Below are 15,604 nucleotides of genomic sequence, written 5' to 3'. Positions count from 1 at the left end.
ACATTCTAGTTCAAATTAAGCGAAGGAAATAGGCATGGGCTGGTCACGTAATGCGAATGAGGGACGATAGCTGAAACATTCGTTTGACAAAGTGGCTGCCAAATTGCCAATAGAACGCAAACGCAATAGAGGTCCACCGGTAACTCGTTGGCGAGGTAAACTACAAAAATTTAACGGGGGGGGGGGGCTGCATGGACTCAGCTGGCACTCGATAGGCGTGGCTGGAAATCTTTGGGAGAGGCTTTCGTCATGCAGTGGACACAAACAAACCGTTTTTATGCAATTTTAGATGCGACGCTGAGAGGAGCATCTCTTGCCGGCGGCCCTGTCCTTCCTGCGTGGTCGTTGTCCGCGTCCGCACAGCTGCGTCTCTCCTCCGCTCACGCCCTCTCCTCTCGCCGTGATACCGCGCCCTCTCACTCCGCCGGCGGGCGGCGCTGCGTGCGGCGCAAGCGCGCTGTGCGCATGTGCAGCGCCCTCTCTCTCCGCGGTCTCCTCTCCTTCGGGCGCGCTGCGCATATAAGCCGAGTGCCGCGCTCAGGCCGGTCTCTCAGTCGACGGTCGTCCGCGCTACGCTTGCTCTCTCTCTCGCATTACCCGACGACTGCTCACGCAATTCGAGTAATCGACCCAACGGAAACGCACAATGGAACCCCCTTCAGTGTCGCATCACACCAGGGTTCCCGCGAGGGGAGATGCGAGCAATTTTTTCAGGTCCTTCGCGTGGTGACTGATAACGCTTTATCCATGATAAAGACATTTGCGTTTCCCGGGTGGCAAACTGAAGAGGACAATGATGATGACAATTTTGACGACTGTCCAGAACGCTAAACCAAGGAGCTTTTAAGTGAGGTCCATCAGTCGGAGGAATTTAAATTTGACTGCGCTGCCCACACCCTGCAGCTCGCCGTAAAAGACGCCATTCGGCAGGTATGTGCCATTAAATAACCTATTGGTTTTATTTTGTGCGATACTACTTTTATTACCAATATACCGAAGAACTGTTTGGGCCAATATTTGTCAAAAAATTTGGGAATGTGCAAAAAAATGTGTGAATATAATATTGGCAGTTTAAGAGCAAACAACTGCAAAAGCAAACAAACTTAAGGAAACAAGAGCAAACAAACTTAAGGGAAAAATTAAGAGCAAACAACTGTGTCTCTTATTGTTTGGGAAGTCAATGAAGCTTGATATGGAATCACCGGCAGCTCCCACAGTTCATATTTTTCAGAGTTTTCTAGCGTGTTTCACTTCTTCACCGTTAAAGATACGTGGTTTATTAGCTGCCATGGACGATACGACAAACAACGCTTCTCATCAAATAGCGTCTGCGGATAATTTTTTTGCACCAAGCTTACGCGACTTGCAAGTGTGCTCTCACCACGCCAATCAACGATTTGCAAATACCTCTGAAAACAAAGGAAACTGGTACATCATGTAAAGAACGCCGATGGTGCCCAGATGTTGCATTTAAAGATATCCCTAATTCCTTGTTAGACTACTGTTGTCTCATTCTGTTTTGTGCTCCTTGCTATTTTGCTCCTTTCGTGATCTCCCTCTCTTTTCTTTAAAGGGAAGCTTCCTGTGACTCCCTGATGGCGTATGTAGCGTCAGAAAAGGGAAACTTTCTCTGACGATCGCGGTGATCGTTTGTGAAACGAAAAAATAAACGCTTTCCATTGAAGGAATCCGACCTGGGTCCCTCACGTTATTAAGCCGACCTTGATCCGATTGTGCGATCTTGGACGTGTTCAAAGCAGTTTGAATTTGGGGAAGGGTGTATGGACGGGAAAAATTAGACAGAAAAATTATGCACTCCTCCGTTAAGGTATACGATAGTTCAATGCCAAGCTTTCTTTGTGCGATATGAGACGCCGGAGGGTCAAAGTGAAATCGCGGTGGTCAAAAATCCAAACTACGTCCGAGTGAAATTCAAAGCACAATGATTCAAAGTTCTGTGAGTCAAAGCCTAAACTCAGCTGGCAACCAAGGAATCCCTTACCCGAATTATTGGCATTAAGCCATCATCTTTGCTGGACAGAGGGGTGCACGATTTTATTTTTTTGACTACCCTGCCGCCCCGCCCCGGGAATAAAATCATGTGTACATCACTCTTTCTAGTAAAAATCATTCTGCCTGTACACACAGTTGCACGGAAAATAAGCACAGTCAGAGACATGGCAGTCTTGTGCCGGTATGTTTATTTTAATCACGAAGCCGCTTTCATTACTATAATACCAGCTGTAATGCCATACCTACAAAACTTAGGATGGATTAGCGTTACTGCACAAGTGGGCACTCAATTTATCGTAGGGCTGCAAAAGTGACCCAGCCGCTTTTATCCTCGCTTTATCTTATCGTAGGCAAGCTTTGAACAGCGTCAGTGTGTGGTCGAGTGCAATACCATATGATTACCTGCTTCATCATTCTCTTTCTGAAACGCAATCGCATTGCATGTTTACCGTTTGCGCTACCTTTACTTGCAGTGGTAATATTCATCAATTTTCGTCCTCGCTTTATTGTAGGACCCAAATGCGGTAGAAGTTGTGCAAAAATGCGGCTCCATCGTTGCATTCATACGGAAGAGCACCGCCGGCACGGAAGAAGTGTTCAATGTGGCCGGTGTGCACTTGGAAGCGCACAATGCGACAAGGTGGAACCCCCAGCTGCGAATGATCAGAAAGCTCATCAGCACTCTTTCTAGTCATCCAGGTTTGACAGAAACTCTGCACGCGTGCAAAAGAACTAAGCTGTCTAAATATGAACTGAGACTGGCTACAGACTTGATCGAGCTTCTATCCCCCGTAGAGGAGGCCACGGAGTTACTCCAGAAAAGGCACGAGACGGCCGGGCTTTTGCTTCCCGCGTTGCGAAACATGGAAGTTTCCCTTCGGAAATTCTAAGCAAAGGTACACTTCTCTGCAAAGAGGTGGCTAAAGGCTTACAGCTTAGCCTTGAGAAGCGGTTCGGAAGCACGTGGACTGACTCAGTTTTTTTATGGGGGCTCACCCAGACCCACGGTTTAAGACTTCTTGGTGTTCAGCTGCGTCAGCCGAGAAGATGAGTTCTGCTGTTCTGGAGAGGGGGCCTCTTTTGTTAGGGCAGGATAGCGCCAGCACCTTCTCGAATGTAGTCTGTGAAGCGGGGCCAAGCCGTCTTATGTTTAGCAATATCAGGCAGAATGAAAACACCGGCTTAGATAGTATGCCTGGAACGCTTGCGGGGGAAGCCTTTCTGTACCTCTCAGACGGAACTTCTGCAGACACAAGTAAGCCCCTGACCTACTGGAAAGCAAACGCTAGCCGTTTTCCCTTACTTTCCCGACTGGCAAGGGCAGTTTTTACTTTGAATGCGACGTAAGCTGACGTGGAATGCGTGTTTTCCACGGCATCGCTCATCATAACAGCGAAGAGAAACCGGCTCTCGAACAGGTCTTTCGAGGAACTCATGTTTGTGAAGCGCAACGCATAGGCACAGCACAACTGTTTTTTTGTTACTTCTTTGTTTTTATAACTGCCGTTCAAGCAGCCATCTTTCTGTTTTTGTGTTTTGTTTGATGAATGATGTTTGGTATTTTGTTTGATGTTTGGCTTGATGAACTTTGTGTTTTTGATGAACGAAACTTAAAGGAGCCATGAAGAGAAAACACAAGTTTGGTTCATTCAAAAGATTGTCTTGTTAGAATCATACTGACACCACTTTTAACGTAAACTTCGCTCAAATAAGCTACATAATTAGGAAAAACGGGAATGGTCATGCGACCCACCAGCTCATTTCCCGCAACAGAACCTATGATGTCACATGAGCTAAGCTCTGCGATTGGCGGAGGCTGGCAGAAGCAGACGCAAATTAGGTAGAGCTTACAAACTAGACGAACGAGCGATTTGCGCTTAAATTTAGGCCACATTATTTACAAAGCAATAAGAATGATGGGACAAACAGTGGAAGTTACGAAAGCACATGTAAACATAGAAGTACTGATGCGTTCTGCTGTTCGTACTGCGCACAGCATGCTTGGTTTAGCTGCACAGCACTACGGGGCTTGGGGTTGTCTCAGACGACACTGGCCGATTGACGCAAGCAACGGTGTCTTACGTGACCCCATTTTCGGGCGAGCACTGTTTCAGGGATCGAATATTTTCTCCCAGAACAAAAACAAGCCAGGTTTAAATGCGGGCAAAAACAAACCAAACGCTTGCCACAGTATGGTGGCGCCATCTACGTTACGGAACATAAAGAAACGCGGGAACAAACCAACACCGCTGTACAGGGTGGAGACAACCTTTGAACGGTCCCGTGCCGCCGCAATTGGGCCAACGGGCTCAACGCGTTATTCTTTTCGTTTCCCACGAGACCTAGCAACGCGAAACAGACAATATGATTCAAACGTATTCGGTAAACTTCGTTGCGGCGATAATTTTACCGCGGTTTTGACACAATGACTTGCTTCCGCGGCGAGCGAGCAACCGAAAATGGCGGCGCCAGCGTATACGTGTCTCTACCCTGTACGGCGGATGCGTGAATGAAGGTACTCTAGGCTGCAGAGCGGTCGGTTCCTGTCATTTGGGACCACGAAAACGCACGATGGAATGGGAAAATCAAAATTTTAACCTAAATTGTTTAATTTCTCAGTAAATAAAGCACCGTTTGTATCCGGACAAGCGCTGGGGGCACTATAAAACACGAAATCTTTCGAAAAAAACTAACTTGCATTTTCTCTTCATGGCTCCTTTAAATAGAGCTTTTTGTGCACCTTGCATTGCAGCTTGCGACATTATTAAAGCATATAAAAATCCCGAGGACACCTAAGCACTTTTTCTGGCGTATCAATTTCCACAGCACTAGACTGGCCAATAGCCGAACGTGTCCTTCTAGTAATATCGTTTTCATTTTTCTTTGCATCTTTTCTTCAGACTGATCGCCCAGACAAGAGGGCCCTTCGAGAAACGTACATTGCTACTCCACTGCATGCAACTCCTCAAATTTGTTATACAGGCCTCAGTACAAGTTTTTGCTGAGCCGAAGGCCGCAACGCATTCTCTAAGTCCTCCTTTAGTTAGCTAGCGCCAAAGGTTGCGTGGTTTAAAAGTGTGAACTATCTGATAATTTGTAAAAGAAAAAACAAGACGCAAATTAGTACACAAACAAATGCACTATCCCAGTATACGCTAACGGGAGAGAAAAAATTATCCCTGCGCTTTGGTGTCCATGGAGACACCTATAGAAAGGTCGCAACTCGCAAATACTCTGAGCGTAGCCTGCACTTTCGCCTGACTACCAGTATACCTGACGCACGTAACTAAGCTTTTCGGCAAGGGAGACATTGCATACCTGCGCACACGCAAACAGAAAGTTCTCACCCCATACGCGCTTGCAAGGCGCGCTTGACATGCGTGAGTGCTGACGACCTGTATGGCTCCTGATCCGTATTTGGTGCAAAGGCAGGACAAGGTGCTCGAGCGGTGACCTGTTCAAGCTAATACCACCAGATCCGGAGTTTCTGTTCCCCGTTAACGAAATTATACTTTTAACCATACTCACGACCACTCCATACGAGTGTAAACTGCTTAAAAGAAATATAATGTCTTCTTCAACCATATTTTTCTCAGCACAAAATAGAACATGCCATCACGTTAGTATTAACATATTCATGCTTAAACAAAAGTAAAACATCAGAACTCGTAAACACATGCTGACCATGCAAATACTGCAATACCTACTGCGAGAACTGCCCCTGTGGGAATTAGTAGGGTGATTGCACCGCACGACATATGCCACAAAGCCACTATCTCTTGACCTTTGTGACGTGTTTTGCGTATTTTACAGTTCCTAACGCTTGTAATAACATGAGCTTAATAGTCGGTTCATTGGTAACTTAATAATAACCCGATAAAACTACCGACGTGCCATTGAGGAATGGAATTGAAGTGCCCGGAAATTCCCGGAGTTGGAATAGGGAAGTTCTGGCATTCTGAGGAATTGAAAGGAATGGAATTTCGGCAAATTGCCATTCCCCGGAATGGAATAGGAATTGAATGGGGACTCCCATTCTGCAACACTGGTCTCGACCGCTAAAGCTAGGTTGGGATTTGTGAGCCCCCTAGGATGGAGGTTAAGATCGCGTCGGAAGTTTAGGGTACAGCGCCGTACCGGGCAACAAGACGGCTCTTGCGGCGAGACTGAGTCTCAGCCATCATTACTCGATCGGCTTGTGTGCGCTTCGAGGATAGGAGAGTTAGACGAAGTTGAGAAGCTCAAGTGATTTGTGCGCACTTGGAGCTAGCGTCTAGCGGAAGTTTGAATTTTTTCCTTTTACTACTCATGTACCCAGTTATCCTACCGTAAATAGCTGTATATAAACCTCCGTTTCACCTAATCATCCTCAACGGCACCGTGTTGTGAGTTACGTGTTCCTCTCGTCCCTGTTTTAGCGCCGATTAATTTTTAGCAGCTCAACGCCTCGAGTTCGTCAATTCAACTGCCATCTCCAAGAACTTCAACACCATCGCCCTGCCAGCCTCCTGCCAAATCAACCGGAGCACGGGTGATTGGCTGATCGACACCGGACTTCGGGGAAACGAACCACAACCATCTTTACTGGCGCAGTCGACAGGATTTGGCAGAAGAAATCACCAGGCCACAGTCAGGGGCAGCAAGCAGACGCAAGCCCGCCTTCATCGGCAGCAGCCGAGCTCCGCGCGGAGTGGAGCGCCAGAGCCAATCCAGCGCATGGGGCCAACGACGCGGCAGCCGACCACCGGAGGTGCGGGTGAGTGGGACTTCTTCCGCTTTGTTGTGGCGGTGTAGGCTGAGTCTGGGGTTGCATGGTAGTCACGCGGAGCATGCAGGGGAACATGGCGGAAGGAGACGGAAATGGTCAGACACATGAGGCGCCACCTCAAGGAGGAACGGCGGCAGGAGGGGTGGTCCAAGCGGAGTCGGAAACAATAATTCTTACACGAATAGAGTTAGAGTTTCAAAAAGCGAAGCTCGAGACGGAGGAGCGAGAGAGAAAAGAAGCGCGCGAAGTGGTGGAGCGTTAGGAGGAAAGAGCGCGAGAGGCGGCGGAGCGCATGCAAAAACTGAAGCTGGAACCTGAAGAGCGGTTGCGGAGGTATGAGATGGAGCTGGAGCGGAGAAGGCAGACACCCTTCCGCTCGGACATCTGCGAGCAGAAACAATGGGGCACAGATCCAGCCAGTTGTATGACGACAGCGAATTGTATTTGTTCCGGCCAATGTTTGGAAGTTGAACATTGCAATGGCAAAGTAAGCAGCCCTGACTCCCTACACGAGACTAGCATTTCCGCGGTTGTCGAACGCGTGGAGACGGACATTGGAATGAGGAGCGACGAGGTAAGCGTGTCTGGTGATACCGTGGAACAGTGTAATAAAGCAATGCGCCAACATGACGAGCAGCCTCGCGGGCGAAATTTTGGAATGGAGCTGCAGCGCATGAGACAGAAACCTTTGAACAGGTGCAGTTATGCACTGGCAGCAAAGTTGAAGGGGGCAGCCCGTTTTTCAATTTGAAGCCGCGCGAGAACGAGATAAGCGGCCGTGGCTGCGCACGGGAAGCGAGCGGCTCAGCCGGGAACAGCTGCATGGAAAGGGAAGCCAGCACGCGGAGCATCCCAGCAACCGCGTCCGGTATGGGAGCAGAGTCAAGGGATAACCCCGTTGTTACGGGGGTAGGGCCGCCAGCTGCTTTTGCACCGCACACTGCGCTAATGCATGCTGAACTTACTGGCATGGGCAGTACCCAAATTCTAATCGGTGGACCGAAGGAGACTAGAGTCGTGCTCGAAAGTCTCGGGCCCGCCGCGCTCCCAATTACGCTCGAAAGTTCAACGAGAAAGCGAACTCCGTGTCGGGCGTTCAGGAGCTCACCCAGAAGAGAAAGGAGATAGAAGACGAGGAAGCATGTGACGAGACGGAGCGAAAAAGAGACGGAGTTGACGATCAGGCTGAGGAAAAGCAGGAGTTAAAGGCAGATAAGGGAGCTCAAAAAGTAGACTGGGTTGAACATGTCGAAAATGGAAGAGGAAGTGAGAGTGAACGCGAGAAGACGGAGGATGAGGAGCTCAGAACGTTTGAAGAGGGTAGGAACGATATGGATATGTGGCGTGGGTTTGGTAGTCTTGATGGTGAGAGTGTAACCGAGGAGGCCGATGCAGAACACGAAAACGCATGCGTGGAGACTGCGAAACGAGGAATCAGAGCTCCCGAGGAGGTTGCGAAGGAGAGGGCAAAACCATGTCAGGAGGCAGCTACAGTTGAAACAGAGGAACGAGACGCAGTCGACGATCTCGCGAAACCGGTGGCTGAGATAGAGCTTCGTAGCTTTAGTGTCGGTTGCGGCCATTACCGAGATTTATTCGGGAGCCGCGCTGGATGGGTTGACGCACTAAGCTCTGCGACCTGGCAGTTTGCCACAGACCCTAGTTCTGAGTAGTGCCAGGATGAGTGCGTGCTGGGACAGCCGAAAAACTGTCTTTGTCAGGCCGCTGCTCAGAATGCACCTAGTCTGCAGGAGCGGTTTTTGGTAATGACAGGTGCTTGTGAGGTTGTTGTTGTGAGGCAGTCTGTGCGTAAGGGAAAGAATTATCCCGAGAAGGTCGTCGCGTTCGCGGGCCGCCATTCCGCTCCAGCATCAACCCTGCGCTCACGCTGCCAGCGCGCAGCATTGCCTTACGTTGGGGCATTGGAGAGGCATGTCCACTTGGCCTATGGGACAGGAAGCGAAGTCGCATTTTGCGATACCACTCCGTCTTTCCCGAAGTTGTGTTCGCCTCATGGGGCTAAATTGTCGCAACTTGCGTTGATATTGCAGCGCTTCACGTACGGGGCCAGTTGCAGAGGGTTTGGACATACGCGAATGCACTACCCCGTTTTCAGAGTGTTGCTTGGGGAGGCCACTATTGAATTGCCTCCCAGCCTTATCACCGCCACAACGGACGTGAACGTTCCCGTCCACCCTTCCTTTGTCGTTGGTGGTGTGTCTGTGGGTGTGCCATGGTTGTGCGCGACAAGATGCCTTGGGTGCTCGATCCGTGCACCGAATTGATCGATCCGCGCACCGAACCGAACTTTCTATGCACCGCGAATGAGCGAAAGCACAGCCGAACATTCTTGAAGGAACGTTATCAGGCTACGCCGTCAAGGTGGACATTTGCGCGCGTGCGCATAGTGGCAATGCAAACTTTCTTAACGTTTCATTTGTGTTGACTGCAAAATTGCTCCTTGTGGTTTGTCAGTCCTTATTCCTTTTGTTCTTGTTGTCGAGTGCCGGAATGTTTCTGCGTGTTTGCAGTTATAGCGCGCATCAGTGTTATAGTTTGGGTTGTCTCGTTGTTCGTGGCATTCACGCGCCCCGGAGACACGACCAAATTTCCTTTAACTCGCACTTAACGTTTTTAGCATTTTTTGTGTGTGTTTCCGGTTTGCTAGAGTATTCCGCCCCTGTTGAATGGCTAGTGAATAGGTTGTGTTTGTAGTTTGGGTGAGAGAGTGTTCGGATCAGCTGCAGAAATTATAGTGGGCTCATTTGTGGTTATACCTAGCTCCTTCCACGTCTTTTTTGTTCCGCAGTTATTGCTGAAGGAGAAATGAAACAAGTGGCCCTGTTAATTTTTTTTCGGATTGACTGAAGCAAGAGGTCCAGTAGCCCTCTTAAAGGGGGAAGTTGTAAGGTCTACTTATGAGATCAGCGGCCAGGCGCCCGCGCTGCGCGTGAGAACCCGCCACTCTGTCTGGGGGCTCAACTTCGGGGACTTTACACCGCAGCCGTCGCCAATTTGTCCCGGCGAGCACGGGAGACGGATTGTCTGGCCCACCGAATACCACGGGGATAATCCCCCACTGAAAACGCACCCGGCACCGCCGTGTTCCGAGAATCGTCGACTTGACGCGCACAGGAGGTGGAGTTACCAGCGTCGAAGCGCGCGCCGCGTGAGACACCATTGTTAACGCGCCCGGGTGGGTACAGTGCACTGTCGGCGCCTTTCGCTCTCACCCCGCGGGGTCGCACGCATTTGCTCATCCGCGAGCGTGCTGTTGACCCAAAGATGGCGGCGCCTCATTGAATATTCCGTAGCGCGCTGAGTGACAGCTGTCTACGTGAATTTGGGCACTCCCTTACGCGTGTGAGATCGCTTCAGGGGCGTTCCCGAGATAGTGTGATCTCGAGGTGTTATAAGGCCGAAGTTGGCCGTTAGAAATCGTTCTTGTCTGAGTGCTGAGTTGGGCAGTTCCCCGCGGGACAAGGAGTCTCGACCAGTGTTGCGGAATTACCACTCTGGAATTGGAATGACTCTGGAATCATTCCACATTTTCGTGACCCCGGAATGGAGTGGGAACGGAATTGCGGCAATACCTGGAGGAATGGAATGGGAATAGAATTAAGAACCTTTTTGCCCGGAATAGAATGGAAATGGAATTACATGTATTTTTACAAAAATAAAGCGCTTTTTCTTCTACGCGTTGTTGTTTCAATATATGCAAAAATACGCCATAGAACCCACCAGCCCAAGTTCAAACAAAAGGGCGCACTTAAGGTCTCTTTTAGGGAGCGGCTATACTGTCTAACGCTGCAGGTTTTCTTTTTTTCCCTCTTTCGACACCTCGTGGTGGGTTCGTAAGTCCGCGCAATAATGCATTTCTAAGAAAAGAAGCAACCACGTTTTAGGCTGACCACGCTGCCAGCACATGGCCGCCAGTGAGTGTGTAACAAAAATTAAAAAACAGAAAAGGGGGGCTTAGAACACCGCAGATTAGTCATGAGAATGTGCGCCTGCTACCGTGACATTCATGTGAAAGGTACGGGTGACGGGTGAGTGCGGTATTGACTGCAGGAGCAGGATATTTGTGCACGAGTTCTACGAAAGCCAAACTTTCTTGGGGGCGTGCCTTACTGCCGATTTTAGATAGCCGTCAGCGAGACGCTAGCGCGATGCTTGTGTTCGCCGCAAGCTTTCGCATATCAGCTTACGCGACATCTCACCTCGCGCTCCCCCTTTTCCCCTAGGACCTTTTGCAATACTATCCCTTCTGTCTAGACACTCAGACGACTGTGCCCGAAGCAGCGTCGACGAAGGCCTAAAGTATTGGTTCGGGAATTCAGCCGAAACAGGAGAGCCCATGTAATAGGAATTTAGGAACTGCGGCCACGGCTGCGCCTCCCAGCTCCGACGCGGCGATTCGCGGACGAAGTTTCCAGACGAAATTTCCAAGAACAAAAAGGCCGGTGCAACCACCTTCCCCACTGCCTACAAGTTCAAAAACAAAATGCACGTGGACATTCATTTTCAGCAACCGTGACGAATTTTCGCAATTCGATCTATTACGAGTCAAACCGTCGTGCCTACTTCGCGGAGACCCAAATGACTTCCAAAAAAACACGTGTACATTTATTTTGAGCACTTGCGATGAATTTTCGTAATTCGGCGTATTACGAAGCCACCTATGAAAGGCCTTTCGATGAACCGGCCGTTTCCCCTTCGATCAGCCCCCTCGTCGGTTTCTTCCACTCCTCTCTCAGGCCGCGAGTTACCGCTCTCCCCACGTGTCCGCCGGGGGCACGAGCCACTTAGGCTGTCACAAAAAGGGTTCTTCTTATCGATGAGGGTGGCGGGGGTTTGAGTGGCGTCCAAGACGGTACGTAACAAGATGCCCTCTGCAAGGTGAGTCAATGGCGCTTCCTCTCGCCTCTCCGCGCAAGCCCCCGATATTGTTGTTGCCGACCCGGTGACGCCGTGCGCGTAGGGCGCGCATGACGATTTTCGGCAGGGTCAAAGACCGGTGCCGCGTCGCCGATCCTTCGAAGTTGAATGCACACACGCGCACACACCTACACTGGCCCTGTACAACATTGGAACCAGCCCTAGTCTCTTTTAGCGTCGGTTACCGAGATTGGATGCGCTTGCCGGATTCACGGTACCAGAGAATTTCTTCGTGGGACGAGCAACCTTCCGAAATCTTTTCAGCGAAAATGAGGCGTCACAGGGAGAGTCTTGTTGGCAATACGGCCGCGCTGGCGCTGTGAGCGACTATAGAAGCCGAAAGGTTCATTTAGGAGCATGCTCGGGTTGTAAGAGCTGGGCGATGCTCCCCCCTTGACTTTGTGTTCTACCACTCCGCCCCCACTCTCTTCTTCCTAACTTTTTTTGGGAAATAAAAACCGCTTTCATAGCGCACTGCCCCGCATTGGCTCCTGCGCCCAGCGGCACAAGCATGCAGTAGTCCGCCAACATGGCACATTTGAAACAGTTTTTTTATATTACCTGCGAAGAAAGCAAACAAGTTGCGCTCTACAAGCTTTGTTCCAAAACGATACATGCTGCAGTCGGAGTTTCGTCTAATTTGATTCGGCAACTAAAGAGGAAACACGAGCTCGAGAATGAGCAACGAGAGGAAGGGCTTTCAAGCCAGCCGAAGATAACATCGTCCTTCGCTGCTGGCTGCAGTTCTCTTTCTGCTCATCGAAAGGCTGCTCTGGATGGCGCCATAATCAACATGGTTTGCACTGACATGGAGCCTTTTCGCATTGTCGAGAGTGAGGGATTCAAGCAATTCGTCAAGGTAAGTTTGAGAATACTATATGCGCCTGTATTCAAAGTAACTGCTTTGCATTCTTTCAAACTCAGGTGGCCGTGCCCGCCTACAAGTTGCCAACGCGGGATGACCTCAGAGAGAAGTTTCTTCCAGGAAAAGTATCAGAGGTGCAGACCATAATATCATCGTCTTTGGCGGGAGCGGAGTACGTGTGTATCGCACTTGACGTGTGGACGTCGCGGTCTACGGGCAGCTTTCTGGCTGTCGAGGCAACATTCGTGGACAGCGACTTCACGGCTCACACGTACCTCCTCAGTTTCACTCGCCTGACTGGAAGCCACACGACGCGTCGTTGCTACAGTGGGACATCGCTGACAAGGTGAAATATTTATTTCAGTACAATTTTGCCCTTTATTTGTAACCGAGAGGAAAACAGCCGCATGGATTAGGGAATAGACCAAGGTGGCGGACATTCTAGTTCAAATTAAGCGAAGGAAATAGGCATGGGCTGGTCACGTAATGCGAATGAGGGACAATAGCTGAAACATTCGTTTGACAAAGTGGCTGCCAAATTGCCAATAGAACGCAAACGCAATAGAGGTCCACCGGTAACTCGTTGGCGAGATAAACTGAAACATTTAACGGGGGGGGGGGCTGCATGGACTCAGCTGGCACTCGATAGGCGTGGCTGGAAATCTTTGGGAGAGGCTTTCGTCATGCAGTGGACACAAACAAACCGTTTTTATGCAATTTTAGATGCGACGCTGAGAGGAGCATCTCTTGCCGGCGGCCCTGTCCTTCCTGCGTGGTCCTTGTCCGCGTCCGCACAGCTGCGTCTCTCCTCCGCTCCCCCCTCTCCTCTCGCCGTGATACCGCGCCCTCTCACTCCGCCGGCGGGTGGCGCTGCGTGCGGCGCAAGCGCGCTGTGCGCATGTGCAGCGCCCTCTCTCTCCGCGGTCTCCTCTCCTTCGGGCGCGCTGCGCAAAAAAGCCGAGTGCCGCGCTCAGGCCGGTCTCTCAGTCGACGGTCGTCCGCGCTACGCTTGCTCTCTCTCTCGCATTACCCGACGATTGCTCACGCAATTCGAATAATCGACCCAACGGAAACCCACAATGGAACCCCCTTCAGTGTCGCATCACACCAGGGTTCCCGCGAGGGGAGATGCGAGTAATTTTTTCAGGTCCTTCGCGTGGTGACTGATAACGCTTCATCCATGATAAAGGCGTTTGCGTTTCCCGGGTGGCAAACTGAAGAGGACAATGATGATGACAATTTTGACGACTGTCCAGAACGCTAAACCAAGGAGCTTTTAAATGAGGTCCATCAGTCGGAGGAATTTAAATTTGACTGCGCTGCCTACACCCTGCAGCTCGCCGTAAAAGACGCCATTCGGCAGGTATGTGCCATTAAATACCCTATTGGTTTTATTTTGTGCGATACTACTTTTATTACCAATATACCGAAGAACTGTTTGGGCCAATATTTGTCAAAAAATTTGGGAATGTGCAAAAAAATGTGTGAATATAATATTGGCAGGTTAAGAGCAAACAACTGCAAAAACAAACAAAGTTAAGGAAACAAGAGCAAACAAACTTAAGGGAAAAATTAAGAGCAAACAACTGTGTCTCTTATTGTTTGGGAAGTCCATGAAGCTTGATACGGAATCACCGGCAGCTCCCACAGTTCATATTTTTCAGAGTTTTCTAGCGTGTTTCACTTCTTCACCGTTAAAGATACGTGGTTTATTAGCTGCCATGGCCGATACGACAAACAACGCTTCTCATCAAATAGTGTCTGCGGATAATTTTTTTGCACCAAGCTTACGCCACTTGCAAGTGTGCTCTCACCACGCCAATCAACGATTTGCAAATACCTCTGAAAACAAAGGAAACTGGTACATCATGTAAAGAACGCCGATGGTGTCCCGATGTTGCATTTAAAGATATCCTTAATTCCTTGTTAGACTACTGTTGTTTCATTCTGTTTTGTGCTCCTTGCTATTTTGCTCCTTTCGTGATCTCCCTCTCTTTTCTTTAAAGGGAAGCTTCCTGTGACTCCCTGATGGCGTATGTAGCGTCAGAAAAGGGAAACTTTCTCTGACGATCACGGTGATCGTTTGTGAAACGAAAAAATAAACGCTTTACATTGAAGGAATCCGACCTGGGTCCCTCACGTTATTAAGCCGACCTTGATCCGATTGTGCGATTTTGGACGTGTTCAAAGCAGTTCGAATTTGGGGAAGGGTGTATGGACGGGAAAAATTAGACAGAAAAATTATGCACTCCTCCGTTAAGGTATATGATAGTTCAATGCCAAGCTTTCTTTGTGCGATATGAGACGCCGGAGGGTCAAAGTGAAATCGCGGTGGTCAAAAATCCAAACTACGTCCGAGTGAAATTCAAAGCACAATGATTCAAAGTTCTGTGAGTCAAAGCCTAAACTCAGCTGGCAACCAAGGAATCCCTTACCCGAATTATTGGCATTAAGCCATCATCTTTGCTGGACAGAGGGGTGCACGATTTTATTTTTTTGACTACCCTGCCGCCCCGCCCCGGGAATAAAATCATGTGTACATCACTCTTTCTAGTAAAAATCATTCTGCCTGTAAACACAGTTGCACGGAAAATAAGCACAGTCAGAGACATGGCAGTCTTGTGCCGGTATGTTTATTTTAATCACGAAGCCGCTTTCATTACTATAATACCAGCTGTAATGCCATACCTACAAAACTTAGGATGGATTAGCGTTACTGCACAAGTGGGCACTCAATTTATCGTAGGGCTGCAAAAGTGACCCAGCCGCTTTTATCTTCGCTTTATCTTATCATAGGCAAGCTTTGAACAGCGTCAGTGTGTGGTCGAGTGCAATACCATATGATTACCTGCTTCACCATTCTCTTTCTGAAACGCAATCGCATTGCATGTTTACCGTTTGCGCTACCTTTACTTGCAGTGGTAATATTCATCAATTTTCGTCCTCGCTTTATTGTAGGACCCAAATGCGGTAGAAGTCGTGCAACAATGCGGCTCCATCGTTGCATTCATACGGAAGAG

Source organism: Haemaphysalis longicornis, unplaced genomic scaffold (genome assembly GCF_048455015.1).
Source record: "Haemaphysalis longicornis isolate Haplotype H1 unplaced genomic scaffold, Haemaphysalis longicornis Haplotype H1 scaffold_3, whole genome shotgun sequence".
Lineage (NCBI taxonomy): Eukaryota > Metazoa > Arthropoda > Arachnida > Ixodida > Ixodidae > Haemaphysalis > Haemaphysalis longicornis.
This window is presented reverse-complemented; position numbering follows the sequence as displayed.